General features: G+C 37.9%; 1 pseudogene; it reads left to right on the top strand.

The window, feature by feature from the left end:
• The window catches only part of LOC113052439 (dynein heavy chain 2, axonemal-like), an 88673-nt pseudogene that overhangs the window by 20177 nt on the left and 53544 nt on the right, over positions 1-14952 (top strand).

Raw genomic sequence — 14952 nt, 5'->3', positions numbered from 1 at the left:
ATATATATATATATATATATATATATATATATATATATATATATATATATATATATACGCACACACACACAAATAATATTTACTAATATGCACTTTTAATTTTCCCTTCACATCTAAAAATCTAGCAGCCATCGGGACCCACAGCGTCAGTGATGTCTCAGTCTCTCACTCATCTTCCACTATACTCACACACTTACTGATGTTACTTCATTAGGGTCCAGCAGAGCCTCTCATTTCTTTGTTTCTCATTGTAACTGTGATAAAAACCCTTTTGTGTAGCTAATTACCCTTTAAAGCTAATTTAGCTTCTCTTCTCACCAGCCTCTCATTATCCTGACATTTAGCTTTAAGCAGATTAGAAACACCTGCTTGATTCAGACCCTTTTGGGTGCTTTTCCACTGACAGAGATCAGTCTATTACAGCACACCATTTTACACTGCAGCCTGCAGTAGGATCCTGATTTATACAAATGTGTGTGTGTTCTTTCAGGACAAGCACTGGGAGGTTGTGGACTTCTCTGGATCAAGCACTTTAAGAATATCGTCCCACTGATCACAGGAACCCAGCCATGAGAGAGAGGTGAAGGGCACACACACAAATCAGTGTCCTCAGCATAATGAAGTGTCATTCTCACACTAATCCTCCTTATCGAGAGTGGTTACAGACAAAATTACACTGTCGTCTTTCAGGATGTTTCTTCGGCAGACAATCGCTCTTTGTAACTTCTCTCTGTTCGTGATATTACCCTCCGTAGCTTGTGACTTGATGTCCGTTCATCAGAGGCAGAGGTTTGGTGCCAGTTGCTGTTCTAGGATCAGCTGTTATCCCACACTTTGACAGCTAGCCCTCAGTTACAGCTCGTCACCTGTCTGTCACGCAGAGCGTCTGTGCATTCCGGCGCCATTCCTGCTGAGAGAAAAGTGACATTTTCCTCTCTACGTTTTTCTTCTGCCCTGTCATTCGCTGTCTAAGCCACCTGATTGGATCTGGCGTTCCCAAAACAACAGCCCATCGGCCCCAATCAGGCGTGCTGCCACAGCCCTGGTGGAGACTGCACAGACAGGCCTCACGTTCCCCTGATGACAGCCGGCTAATCACACTGATGTAACCCTCTGAAAGATCCCTGTTAGCTTCTCCCGCTGGCCGGCACAGCACATCAGGTAAGCAGATGAAAATAAACAGAGCTCCGGCCTCAGAAGTCCATGACCGACAGAACGGGAGACAAGAGGAGTAAAAGCAAAACAGGCTCTCGTAGGAGAGATCTCGTCCCAGAATGCTCGGGCCCGATTTCAAAGGGGCCAGTCGTTGGCAGGATGTTTTTTTTTTAAATAGCAGTGTTGTGTTTTGCTGTGGATCAGATGTACTGAGGGTCTCTGTGGATTTCTTTGAGAGAAGGCAAGCTGTGCGTTATGGCTACGGGATCTCTCAGGGGAGAATTCAATCCTTGCGCTGTCATCAGCCATCACACCTGCTTATTATGACAAAATCTGACTGTCAACATGACCAGTCTTTTGTGACTAAACAGCACAGTGGACTGTCTTTCTTCAGCTCTTGAAATACTTTAGAAAAAAGTGTAAGTGTTTAGAAAAAAGTGTTTAGAAAAAAATAAAAATAATATATGCATACTGAATATATTAGAATGTAACAACATTTTTTAATACACTTTATTTTAAGGTTCAGTTCTCGCTATTAATAAACCATTAACTACAATAAACTCCTATAAACACCTAATTTGCTGTTTATTAATAGTTTGTAAAGTAGATTAAGTTAATCTATTTCCTTTTGTCACTTCAGACTTAAAATTATTCTTCAGTAAAACATTTTACAGAGAACCGTTTATAAGACCATGTTTCTTCTCTGAATCTAAAGTGCAAACACGGCTCTTTTTTTTTTTTATCAGTTTTTGAGTTTTCCACTATATATGGTTTATTAGAAATGAAAAATGTCCTTCTTATTAGTTTGGTTGATTCTTCAGATCAGTGCATTGCATTTTTGGTTTTTGAAAGCATTAGATAAATCAAATTGTCCCTGATTTTTATTTTTTTTAAACTTACTGAAACTTTCACTTAAAACATTTTGGAAACCTGAAAACCAAATTATAACATTATAAGTGGATGTCATAGGAACAAAATTAAATTATTAAAAAGCATATGATTTGAGGCTGCAAAACCCTTTATTATTACTGGAACTTTTATTTTTAAGAGTGCCTTATTCACTTTTGTTTCTATTTCTTTTGTCTCTATGAAGGACTGTAGGTTCATCAGGGTTCAATTCTCTGTGCTCCTCTCACAGTGCATAAGATCCTCTGAGGTTCAGTATGTTAAAGAGAAAAGGAAAGTCACTGTCAGGAGGATTATGGTCAGAGGTCAGGTTTGAAAGGTCAAAGATGATACCCTCAAGGTGACATTGTGTAGTCAGACCAAACCCAGCAGAGAATCACAGCAGAGAGCCCCAGTCGAAATGTCTGGCAGCAATGCAGATGTGGTTTTCATTAGCCAAAAAGTTTGAATGTAAAATCAGTGGTGTTCATGAGTACAAATTTTGATTTATTTCAATTTCAGGCCTGTTTTACACATTGCATTCTTGGCGCTACAGTCACATGTTCTTTTTGGTTCCCGTTTGGTACCCACATTACAGCATTTGAGCACATGAGCAGCAATAAAAGTAGCGCTTCAGTGCTTAGCTTAGTTTTGCTGCATGTCATTACTGCAGATGGAAGCCTGTTTCTGTAAATGTGTGAAGAAGTTTAAAATAAGAACTATAACCACATTCTGAAATAAGTCAAGTATATTGTGAAAAAATATAATTATGACAAGTATATTTGGAATATTTTATATTTGCAAAGTTTTAAAATCAAGTCGAGTGAATTAAAGTCACAATCACAAGAAATCAAGTAGCAGTTACCTTTTTACACTACCATTCTAATGTTTGAGGTTTTTTTTAAGATGTTAATGTTTTTATTTAGCAAAAATGCAGGAAATTAAAACAGTGTTAAAAAGTTTTAAATAAATGCAGTTTGAAAAAAACTGTTTCCCACAAAAGTATTATGCACGCACATGAATAAATTACATTTTGAAATACATTTAAATATAAAAGTTGTTTTGAATTGTAATAGTATAGCACAATATTTAACATGTTTTTAATATTTCAAACATTTTGATCAAATGCAGCCTTTATGACCATAATAGACTTCTCTCAAAAACATTTAAAAAAAGCTTACTGACTGTATATTAAATACTGTGTATTTATTTGTTTTATACTCTGATAGAGAAACTTTGATTTTTGACATGTACTGTAAACCTTTTTATTATAACTATATTTTGTAATATTGGCTTTTATGAAGCTACATAATTCCAAGAGAAGAATAAGTCCCCTATTGCTTGAAAAACACCTCCATGTGAAGTTGATGTAAATTCATAAAGAGCACTTTTTATTCTGTAAATATTGACTGAATCCAGACGCTTAAAGCAGTTTAAAGATGTGTATTAGGACCTGTGTAAACCATTTGGATAAAAATGTCATTCCACCTCCTCATGTAGATTAGATTTCATGGCTATCAAGTTTGTAATAATTCTCAATGGCCCATTTCCGATATCCATTATATTGTTCGTATTATAATTTATGGCTGTTATTGGAAGAAATATTCAATGTTGTAAACCAGCAGTCATTTTATTTTCTGCATAGAGCTGTTAAGAAGCAGAAATGCCTGTAGTGTAAAAGCTACGTGCTGCAGACACAGGATGTGTGAAACAGGCCTATGAGTCAACTGGTTTATAGTCCTATTTTAGACTTGAAAAGGAAAATTTCCTGGACTGTGTTCAGTAATCGTGCAGTACAGTATGAGCGCAGTGCTGCTGGAGGCGTCTGTCCCCAGGCTGCAGTCGCAGGTCATGTGTGGCAGCCACAGGGGAAATGAGCCTTGTGCTTGATTTCCTTCGGCACAGCCTTTACTGCCCCTGCAGAGGAGAGCTGCTCTGTCCAGCTGTCAGACTGTGGGAGGCTGTACTCCTCCCCTCTCTCCCACTTTCTTCCTCTCTTTCTTCATGCTTTTAGCCCAGGGAGATTCCCAGACGTTCTTCTGTGCGCTCGCAGAGGTTACAACAACACAGCTAGGGTTCATGAGTGACAATGGGAGAGCAAACCCTCATAACCCCTAAAGCACAAAATGGTTCACCTAGAAGTCAGTCGCAGAGAGAGAGAGAAAAAGAGAAAGACAGAGTGTAAATGAGAAGCATCGTTGGCATGGTGCATAACTGGTGTTTTTGGAAAGACCCCACCTCTGACATTTTTTGTAGGTGGAACTTTCCAGGGGCTACGATTAATTGTGTTTCCCTTTCACTAGTCCTCTAAGGTCCAGACACTAGAAGGCTTCATGAAGACATGGGAGGAAATGTCTCTGGACAGCACTACCTACAAAGACAAAGGACACCACAAACTGATTTGAGAAGAAAGAGTTTTCAGAATGTCAAACGTCAAAAGGTTACAGACACTCAATAAGCAGAATCTTAAACAGATGATGATGATTCAGCATTCTGAGGTGGCTGAGATTCTCTATAAGTCCCTGGCCTAAAGGCATATTCACACCACAAGTTGCAATGCAACTAAACAAAAGGTGTTTTTTTTTTCACAATAGAATTCATTTGCAGTATAATTCCCTTCAGAAAAAGAAAGAACAAGAACAAAGTTAGCAAAAATAATTATAAATTCCCATACGCACACGTCTTCCCTAGCAGATTGCTACGGCCTACAGCCTCCACCAGCAGATTTTCCATCTTAATTGGGGAGTTGTCCTAACTGCCTTTGCCTAATTGATTTATTTAAGGTTTTTTTTTTTTTTTTTTTTTTTTTACTGAGACTTAATTGTACCATAACTTTCATGCATGTCAATTTGAGTGGGTAAATGCTGAATTGTTTTTTTTTTTTTACATATATACCTAGGGACTGTTACTGGCTTCATCCATGCTGCTACAGCACTGTTATATGGATATATTAGTGCCAAAAACAAGCCATAGCCTAAAACCACCATTCCTCAACATGATGAAGCTCCCTGCTGCAGGGGAGAACCGCCACGCGTGAGGAGCCAGTAACTCCACATTATCATATTACTCTGTGTGACACAGAGAAAGAACGAGTAAATGAGAAAAACACTGGCTGTGTGTTTTAAAACCTAGTGAGCTGCCTACTGGACAGAAATTTGGACATTACAGGCATATTGAAATGTTCTTATCTGATTTAATGCACCTATGATGTGGAAAAATGCTGTTTACAAAAGCAGCACACTGGGTTTTGAAAGACAGCCAGTGTTCGAATGCACCATTGATATCCAAAAATTCTGGCTAGGTGTGGAGCTAAGTAGGTTTTGAAATGCATCCAGTGTTTAAATGTACCTTTGATGCCCAAAAATACTGTCTAGGTGGGCAGTTCACTGGGGTGGGAATCACAGCCACTGGCCGGACAGTATTGCTCTCTCTCAGAGTCTGGTTCAAATCTGTGTTTGACAGCAAGCCATGTTTTTATACACAGACTAAATGGCTTATCAATGCCAGGGCACCTTGAGCTCTTACACAAACATAATTACTATCAAACCCTCTTAGAGAGCAGGACTCAGCATGGCTGCTTTAAGCCTTTTGGGCAAACATGTCAAGGGTCCAATAAAGAACATAAACTGACTGTCTATGAATGAATAAATACTAGTGGGAAAAGCCATTCTTGTTTTTAGATGGGCTCAAATGATGCTGTTGCTCTTTTGGGTTTGATTGAGACCATTCGGGAGTTTCACAAAGTGTTCAGTGCTCACAATTATACAAATGAGCTGTGAGCAGATAAGAACTGGAGAGGATGCTTTGTGCATATGGCAGCCGCACAAAAGCTCTAATCTAATAGAATCATTTGTACAAGCAGCCTCCTTCCCAAGGGCTGAAAGTTTTCTGAAAATGCCTTCAGGCCTGTTCGTATATAGCTGGAAGCAGTGTGTGGGCGCGTGTATCAGTGTGTTTATGTGCAAGTTGCGTGGATCAGTCAGAAATGGGTCAAAAGAATTGTTTGAGAAAGTCTTTGTCTGTTTGTCCGTTTTGATGTAAGAGCAGTTCTGTGGCATTATTTGTTTGTTTGTCGTGTCTCTACGGAGACTTCTCAAATAGATTTTTGCATGCTTATCTAATTTTGCATCAATACTGTTTGTGAGATTTTGCCTCTGGGGACAAATTGGTCTATGATATTTCTCATGTTAATTTGTTCATATATGCTTAGACACATACACATATGCACAAAGTTTCCTGTGAGGGTTAGGGTTAGGTGTAGGGTTGGTATAAGGTGATAGAATATACAGTTTCTACAGTAGAAAAACCATTACGCCTATGGAATGTCCCCACTTTTCACAAAAACGTGCGTGCATGCGTGTGTGTGTGTGTGTGCAGCAAAAGCTATGTAAATGTGTTTGTACTTGGCTACAACAGTTTTGGAGCAAAATTGTTCCTAAATGTTTACTAAATCTGACAAAACTGTGGAGACATTCTCAATTGGAAAATCAATGCATAAATAAAGCAAATACGAAAATAAATAAATATTTATAAATTCAAAAAAGACTTTTTTTAGGGCTTTGAATTAGTCATTCATTTTTGTCTGTAGTGTCAAGAAATTGATCTGCCTGTACTTCTGTCCTTCACAGTCTTGTTTTCATTAGATCAAATGAAATACCCCATACATTCCCTATTACCTAAAAATTCTATGTAAGAAGCAGCTCAGTTTTAAACGTGATGGTGTATATGTTTAGTAAAGCACTAATAAGCAGAGTCATAGAGACTGCAGCTGTCTGTGCTATAAGCAGTCTGTCATATGCGTCGGTCTCTTTGTTTCCATCACCCTGTTTTTATGCGCATTTTGAAGTATCTCATAAAAAATAATCCCTTAATTTGTATCAAAAGTTTTTAAGATCACTTGAGGTGTTTTTTACTTCTGTGAAAAATAGCCTGCGAATAATGGGAGCTGGAAACACATGTTACGAATAAATTCCATGTGCATCAAAAAGTCATGTGACTTTGCGCTATGGGATGGCATAACCTGACTAACCAGTGGACCGATCTTGTTTCACAACATCTGAAATGTTGTTATGGTCATTCTTAAATGCCTGACTAAAGTCTGTCGCCAAAGTATTTCTGTATAATTACCTCCCGGAACTGTCTTGCACAACTGCATTCCCAAACAGCAGATATCCACCTCCGGAAACAATGACTGCATTTATTGTGTTTTGTCTGCTCGCTCTAAGGGTGCAAGTTATTTATTATGAAAATGATTATGGCTTCTCCTACTTTTCTTAGTTATGTTTAGTGCCAGTTTATCAGAAATTTACTGTTTTGTTCTCTTTGACTCGTTGGGTGGAAATGGTGTTTATTCGCAAATGTTTTATGTGATATTCCAATTTTGTGCTCAAGTTAAATTTGCACCTTTGGATGGAAACCCAGCTAGTGTCTCACACCCACCTGTGAGAGAGAGACAGACAGAGAAAGTCACAGTGGGTGGTGTCTCGCTGACAGTTAGGCAGGGGGAGAAAAAAGCGAGTGCACGGATGTAAAGAAAAAAGTGGGGGAAGATTCTTATTGCTTATTTCTAGAAGCTTAGATCCTGCAGAACAGAGAAAGGACAAGGTCTCTCTCTTCTTTCTGTAGCACCCATCCCTGCTGGTATTGTTTGTCCCTGTCAGTGCTGCAACAAAAGGTGGACATATGCTTTATCTTTAGTTCTTCCTCTCTCACACCTCTTTGATCACTCTATTTCTTCCTTTTTTTTTGTCTATGGGTTGTATGACATATGAACAAATACTGTGTGTTTAGTATTCCACGTTGGGTTTGTATACAGGGGACAAAATCAATTCCAAATTACTCAGGATCTCAATAACGTACACCCCCGTCCACAAGGAGAAAAGATGAATAATGATGATAGTATTCATGATAGAAGCTGAAGTGTTCATACACACAGATGGTGCTGTGTGTGTGTTAATGGTCCTGCAGTGAAGAGGCTTTCTGTTTGCTCCCATGTATTTATAATTGAGTGTTTCCACACATTTAGCAGGATGGAGTGCAAATCACCTGTAATTACCACCTACAGCCCTGCATTGTAGGCACTGCACACACACCCATTGTATAAATATGGCGCACAGAAACATCTCTTAGCCTTGCACGAGTTACAGTTCTGCAGAAAATGTGGTAAAACCGTCCTGCACCGAAGGTTCGACTGACTGATGGAGTCTCCCAGCAGTCGTAACTTAACATTGAGCGAAGCCAGTGGGGGAAATGGTCTTTCATGACGAGGGACAAAGTGTGTATGCAAACAATTTTAGCATATGCTAGATGCTGAAATTAAATTAGACACATAAGCTTTCCTTACCAACACTGTATTTTATTTACAGCTTGCTACAGTGCACTTTTCTCTCTTTTTTTGCCCTGATGCGCTTATGCTGCTGTTTGGACGCACACACAGCTGCAGATGAACGTCCCAGCCTAGTTTTGCTGATGACTAGGTATTTTGAGAGGTCATGTCCTCCTCTATGTGTTTTTCTGTTAGTACACTGTAAGTTTGTTTGTGTGTGTGTGTGTGTGTGTGTGTGTGTGTGTGAATTTCTGTGGTTTGTACCTATAGGCTGTTCAAAGTGTAGTGAGATGCTTACATAGACAGCATTTTTAGACATCATTGGCTTCAATTTGAACATCGGTATACATGAAACAGCCTAGGTTGGCAATTTACTTGATAAGCAGACTGAGTTTACTCTATAAACATAGAGCAAGGCTTCCCACTCTAACTCACACATGGTCACTTTCTCTAAATGATCAGCATTCATTGCTTTATAATGGCTTTAGGGCTTTAAGCGAGCCAGGGTAGTACAACACTGCCACCTAGTGTGTGTGCATATGTGTGTGTTTATACATACTTGTGTGTGTGTGTGTGTGTGTGTGTGTGTGTGTGTGTGTGAGATAAAAAAAGGAGAAATGCCCTGACCATCTGCTGCACATTAGAAAGAGACCCTCAGCCCAATTCAATTACCATCCACAAGCCCCCTGATTGGGCTCAGAGAGAAAGAGAGAGATGGGGAGAGAGATAAAGACCATTGCAGGAGTGACTACCCTGCAGTAAATATGAGTTTCTGCATTCTCTGATGAACTCTCCGCATGACAGCGGGGCGGACGGAAAAGTCATTGATCAAACTCACACACACACACACACACACACACACACACACACACAGCAGACTCATTCCAAGAGGTTATGGAATTATGTTTGCTATGAAACTTGATCTTTGCAGATGTTTGAAGCGCTGTTTAAAAGAAAAAAAGCATTTAATAAAAGAGATACTGAAGGAAATTTTAGTCAGTGATTCTGATTTATCCTCCTTGCTGTTTATCTTTTATTGAAGTCATCCAAATCTTACAGAACTTTACAGGATGTCCCCTGTTTCTTTTGTGGTTGTTTTGTTTTGCAAAATAACATGTTAACTTTTTAAAAAGCAATTGCAAGCATTTCAGTGCTCGGTCTTTTGTTTTATTTTATTTGGAAACTTTGGATTAGTCTGTCATAATTATAATTAAAGTGTAATTAAAAACAATGTTATGTCCTCATCAGAGTCAGAAATTAACCATGGCTCGGAGGGACAATGTCACTGAAAGTGACAAAAATGTAAATGTTAATAGCATAGTGAATTGATCTCTTTTTTCTATTATGTAATATATTATATTTTTTATATTTGGTTTAGTGTCTCTTAATTATTCAGCTTTGAAAACACTTGATATAAATAAAAACCAACTAACAACTCTAAAAGAGTGATTACGTTGTGATCCACTGTGATGGTAGACAGCAGAGGGATGTAGAATTCTATTAAGACCAGTCTAAATTATGTCATTGTGCATTCTAGCAGAGTTTTTTAATTTATTGATATTTTGTGCATTATTTGTAGCTACTTTTTTATCGAATGATGATGTTAATTTTAGATAATTAGAAAAATAAAAAATGTATTGCAGTTGATTTGGTTCAAACAACTGACACACACTTTAAAAAAAAGCCATTGTAAAAGTGAAAATCAATTCTAGGTGGCAAATATTGCTGTTTAAAAAGGTCCCTTAATTTGATAGCTAGGTTTATGTGCGTATTTGACAATGCTGTGGCAATAGTAATATAGTCAGAGATTTTCAGTCCTCTCTCTCACCTGCTGCTCCTCTGCGAACAGCCTGCAGTGAAGACACACAGTTAGATGATGAGATGAGAGTGATGAATATGACAGATCAAGAGCTGCTGTGTGTGTGTGTGTATATATGAGAGAGACTGAATCCTCTCTTCACTGCACCTTTCCCTCTGCTAATGTTCATGTGTATGTCAGGCAGAGTCAGAGAGAAAGAAAGAGTTGAGAGCACAGGAGATTGAGCAGGGCTCCAGTGATTGGTCTAAAATCAGAGGCCTGGGGCAGGCGTGTGGAATGTTGGCTCACTTATAGCAGACGTGATCATTTACAGCCTTTCTGAGTGTGAGAGAGCCCTGCTGTATGTGCTTCCATCCTTATTTAACAATAATATATCGTCATATATCTGTTTAATAACAATATTATTAAAATGATAGCAAAAGTAGACTACAGTAGACCAAACAACAGTATATGTAAAAGAGAAGAAAATTTGAGTAAATAAATAACACAAATATGCATATACTAGTGTTTAATATGATGTCTCATCTAAAACATTCTAATATGCTGATTTGGTGCTGAAGAAAGATTTCGTATTAATATGATGTGCATGATACGTTTTGTTTTCAGGATTCTTTGATGAAAGAAAAAAATGAAAAAGATCAGCATTTATTTGAAACCTTTTTTTTTTTAATGTCTTTCCTGTCAATTTTGATGAGTTTATGTGTGTAATAGAAGGATTAACTTCTTAAAGAAAGAAAAAAAACATACATTTATACACCTGTTGAAGATTCTTGAATTACAACCAAACAATGGGAAGCTTTAGTCACAGTTTATACATTGATCAGTAATGTTGAGATTAAAGTTATATTAATATTTCTAGAGTTATATGCAACCTCATAATCCACTCATACGGTATAGCTTGAAACTCATATTAACTGTCTGGGTTTGGGGATTTAAACAGGTTCTCTGCCATTCATCTTTGGATATATCCTGTTATTTTCTGATATATGTTTGAATGCTTTCTTTGATTATCATAATCCAAAATTTGTCAGCTTGTCAGCAGAGGAGCTCTTTATGGGTCATTTATTAATTTACTATAACATGCAAAAATGCAGAGCATACCAACATTATTTCTTCTTTCATCATTCACGTTTATTGTGCTGTATTTTTATGGTGGCTTCGGGGCAAAACACCAAGTGCTCATAAGTGCACTTAAACTTGATTAAAGCCGTGTTATGATTCAGAGGGTTTTTATGTCGTGTTCTCTACACAGAGCAGGGGATAAATCATATATCATATTTTATTATTATATATTTTTATAATTATATTATACTAATATGATGTTCTATATTATATTATCAAACATAATTTAAATAGAACATACTTTAATCTACACTAATATTCAAAAGTTTGGGTCAGTAAGTTTTTATTTTTTTTTATTTTTTTGGGAAGAAATAAAAAAAAACATTTCAACAATGTTGCATTATATTGAAAATGTTACAGAGTTATCTGTTTCAAATAAATTCTGTTCTTTTGAAATTGTATTCTTCAAACAGTCCTTAAAAAATACTACAACTGTTTTCAACATCAATAATAATGAGAAAAGTTTTAAGCAAATTCGAATGATTTCTGAAGGATCACGTGATCGTGAAGACTGGAGTTAATGCTGCTGAAGAATTCAGCTTTACCATCACAGAAATTAAATGACTAAAATAGAAAGCATTTACCTTAACAATAAATGCACCTGGACTTCACTTGTGTGTGAGTGTGTGTATAAAATGTTTTTCCTCAAGCGCTGGTTCAGCGATGTGTGTCGAATGCTATATGTGTCTGTCATGTTGCCTGGACTGGAAAACAGACAGATTATTCCTCTGGGTGTGTGGCAGTAGGTGCCGCAGGCGAGAGATTGTGCCTCGTTTCATGTTGTCGCTCTAGAGGTCAGGTGGCCCACGACTGTCACTCACCTCTTCTTATTCTCTCCTCCTCTTAGGAACTCTCTTCTCCTTTGCTGCACTCCTGCCTTTCTTCTTTCTCTCTTTCCTCAGTAATGCACTACAAATAAAACTCACTCTCTCCCATCAGCCCTGTGCTCCCTCTCAGCCCTTTTCCTCCTTGTAAGAGAAAGACAGATTGTGAGGATGTTATTTTAATGTATTTATACTTATCCTTTACTATTTTTTCTTTCTTATCCCACCCTTGTGCCCTTCACAAACTAACATTGCTGTCCTGGATTTGCAAAGTGTGTGTGGAGTGCTTCTCCATGGCTCATGTGCACACACTCTGGATGCAGGGGCATCGGTTAGAGCTCGGAGAGACAGAGAGGCAGACACAAACAGAGTTACAGGACACATACCCTTCACATACGGCTTCAATCTGAGAAACCAAGAGATGTGTGACATGGTTTGTGCCTGTGAGAGTGTAAAACACACAGTGTGTCTGTCCTGTGGGTTTGCATGCTTGTGTTAATATATTTGAGTGTGTGTTTGTGCGTGTGCATGTGGACATCAGGTGCCGGTAGTCACCGTTCATCCCCGCAGTGAGGCTATAGCTCCACCGTTGGCATGGAGACGGCTGCGACAGCGTGCGCGGCTGCTGCCATGGCAACATAGTATACCAAGGAGGGGGGGTCGAGAGCCACTGCTGTTCACTTTGTCCTCTCTTTTGTTTGCTTCGTACATCTAACTGTGTGTGCGCGAGATAGAAGGGGATGTATGATAGTTTGTCGAAATTATTAACCGGCTGATCCTCAAGCTCTTTATATTACCTTCCTCTATTTCACTTGTATGATATTGCCTTTTATAAATATGCTTTGGGTCCATGTTCAGGTTTGGCTCTATATTTATGAGGGTCAAATATTTGAAAATGTCTTCACAAATATAGTAAACCCTTTAAAAAACGGACATATGCAGCAATGCTCAATGTTTAAAACGCTCATAAATCAGCTAAATCATGTTTAGCTAGTCTAATAATAGATTTTGGGGGTAAGGCTTACTAAATATTATTATCTTAGTATAAAAAAAACTATTGCGTCTATGACAGTAGCTCAACCTTTTTTTTCTTTTTTTTTTCCTATACTGTATATATATACTGTATATACAGTGAATTTAATTTCAATTTCAAGTTCAAGTCTGTATGTACAGTACATACATACAGAGCATCGAAATTGCATTACTCTCAGACCCCCCGGTGCACACAGATAACATTAACATTAAAGCCTAAAAATCTAGATCAAAATATAAAATGTAGATACAACTATACAATAAGGGAATGTTAAAAAAGACATATAATAAAATTAAAAATAAAGTTAAATAAAGCAGTGCAAGGCAAAAGGCAGATAGAGTGCAAATCAATGAAGTGAACAACAGTGCAGATAAAATATTATTTAGTGCAAAAACAAAAGCTTATTAAGTCTGATTAAAGTGGCAAAGGGCTCAAGAGTAGTTATTTTATTTAACTGACTGATGAGGTAGTTGAATGACGTCAGTTACATGGAGAATGAGGTAGTGAGCAGACCAATGCTGCACAAAGTGACTCTGGTGCATGTCATTGTAAATTATTTCCATGATGAATTATTTCCATGATGTTTCCAGTTATTTGTGATTATAAGGTTTTTTTTTTTTTTTTTTTTTTTTTTACAAATAGCTATTTCTGCCCTATAAAATATTTTAGGGCCTCAGATAACTAGAAAAATACTTCTTCATATAGAAATTTTCATTACTTTTAATACTTGTGTAAATTCCCTCACAGCAGGTTTCTGTGAGTACCCTAGTTCTTGAATGAAAATGACAGTTGTTTAAAAAACAAATTAAAGTAATGTCTAGATTTTTAGCTGTTTTAGCTTATTTTTATTCATAATTATTGTAATTAATCTTAAGCATTTTTTGGCACCCTTGGAAGCGTTGTAAGGCCCGCTAGTGGGTCCCTGGCCACTGATTGAGAACCACTAGTCCATGAGATGTTTTTACAAATATATCTTCTAAACTGTGTGCGTGTTTGTGTGTGTATTCAGGGGAACAGATGACATGCTCCAGGCTCTGGAGGATAACCAGGTGACACTTTCTGTAATGAAAGCATCTCGTTTCATCAAAGCATTTGAAAAGGAAGTTGACCACTGGGAACGTAGTCTGTCTCTGGTGCTGGAAGTCATTGAAATGATCCTCACTTTACAAAGACGATGGATGTATCTAGAGGTACGCACACACACAAGCACTTCCTACAGTTTTATACAGCACATTAGTCATCCAAATGCTTCTCTTATGCTTTAAAAGTCGACGGTAACATTTTCCAGGCATATGCTGTACACAACACACTCCTGACCTTCCTCACACCTGACTCTTTTTTAATAAACCCCAGTCACAATCCACTGTGTTAGATCACACAGGGGTCTGCTCTACATGTGATGCACAAGCTCACTGTAAAAGATTAGCGTCTCACAGACACACACATAGCGGAGTTCAGAGTCACACATCTGTTCTCTCGTAGCTGATGAGGAGAGTAAACAGTGGCTGTCAGCTTAGATTTCCTGTGTGTATGAGTGTTTGTAAACACACCTGTGATGGCTCCAACCAAGCACCAAATGGTTTTATCTTCCCTTCTGTGCTAGTCTTCATTTTGGTCGTCCGCTACCACAATCTTTGTTTTTTTCTTTGTTTGGAATATCTTTCTGGCAGATGACATACGTAAGCAGTTGGTTCGTGAAATGACTGAACTTGATGATGTCAAGTTGGAAAATAATCATGGACCGACTCGACAAGGACAAAAATGCTCTCAGAGGAACACACCATCAAGG

The sequence above is a fragment of the Carassius auratus genome, chromosome 32 (genome assembly GCF_003368295.1).
Source record: "Carassius auratus strain Wakin chromosome 32, ASM336829v1, whole genome shotgun sequence".
NCBI lineage: Eukaryota > Metazoa > Chordata > Actinopteri > Cypriniformes > Cyprinidae > Carassius > Carassius auratus.
This window is presented reverse-complemented; position numbering and strand designations above follow the sequence as displayed.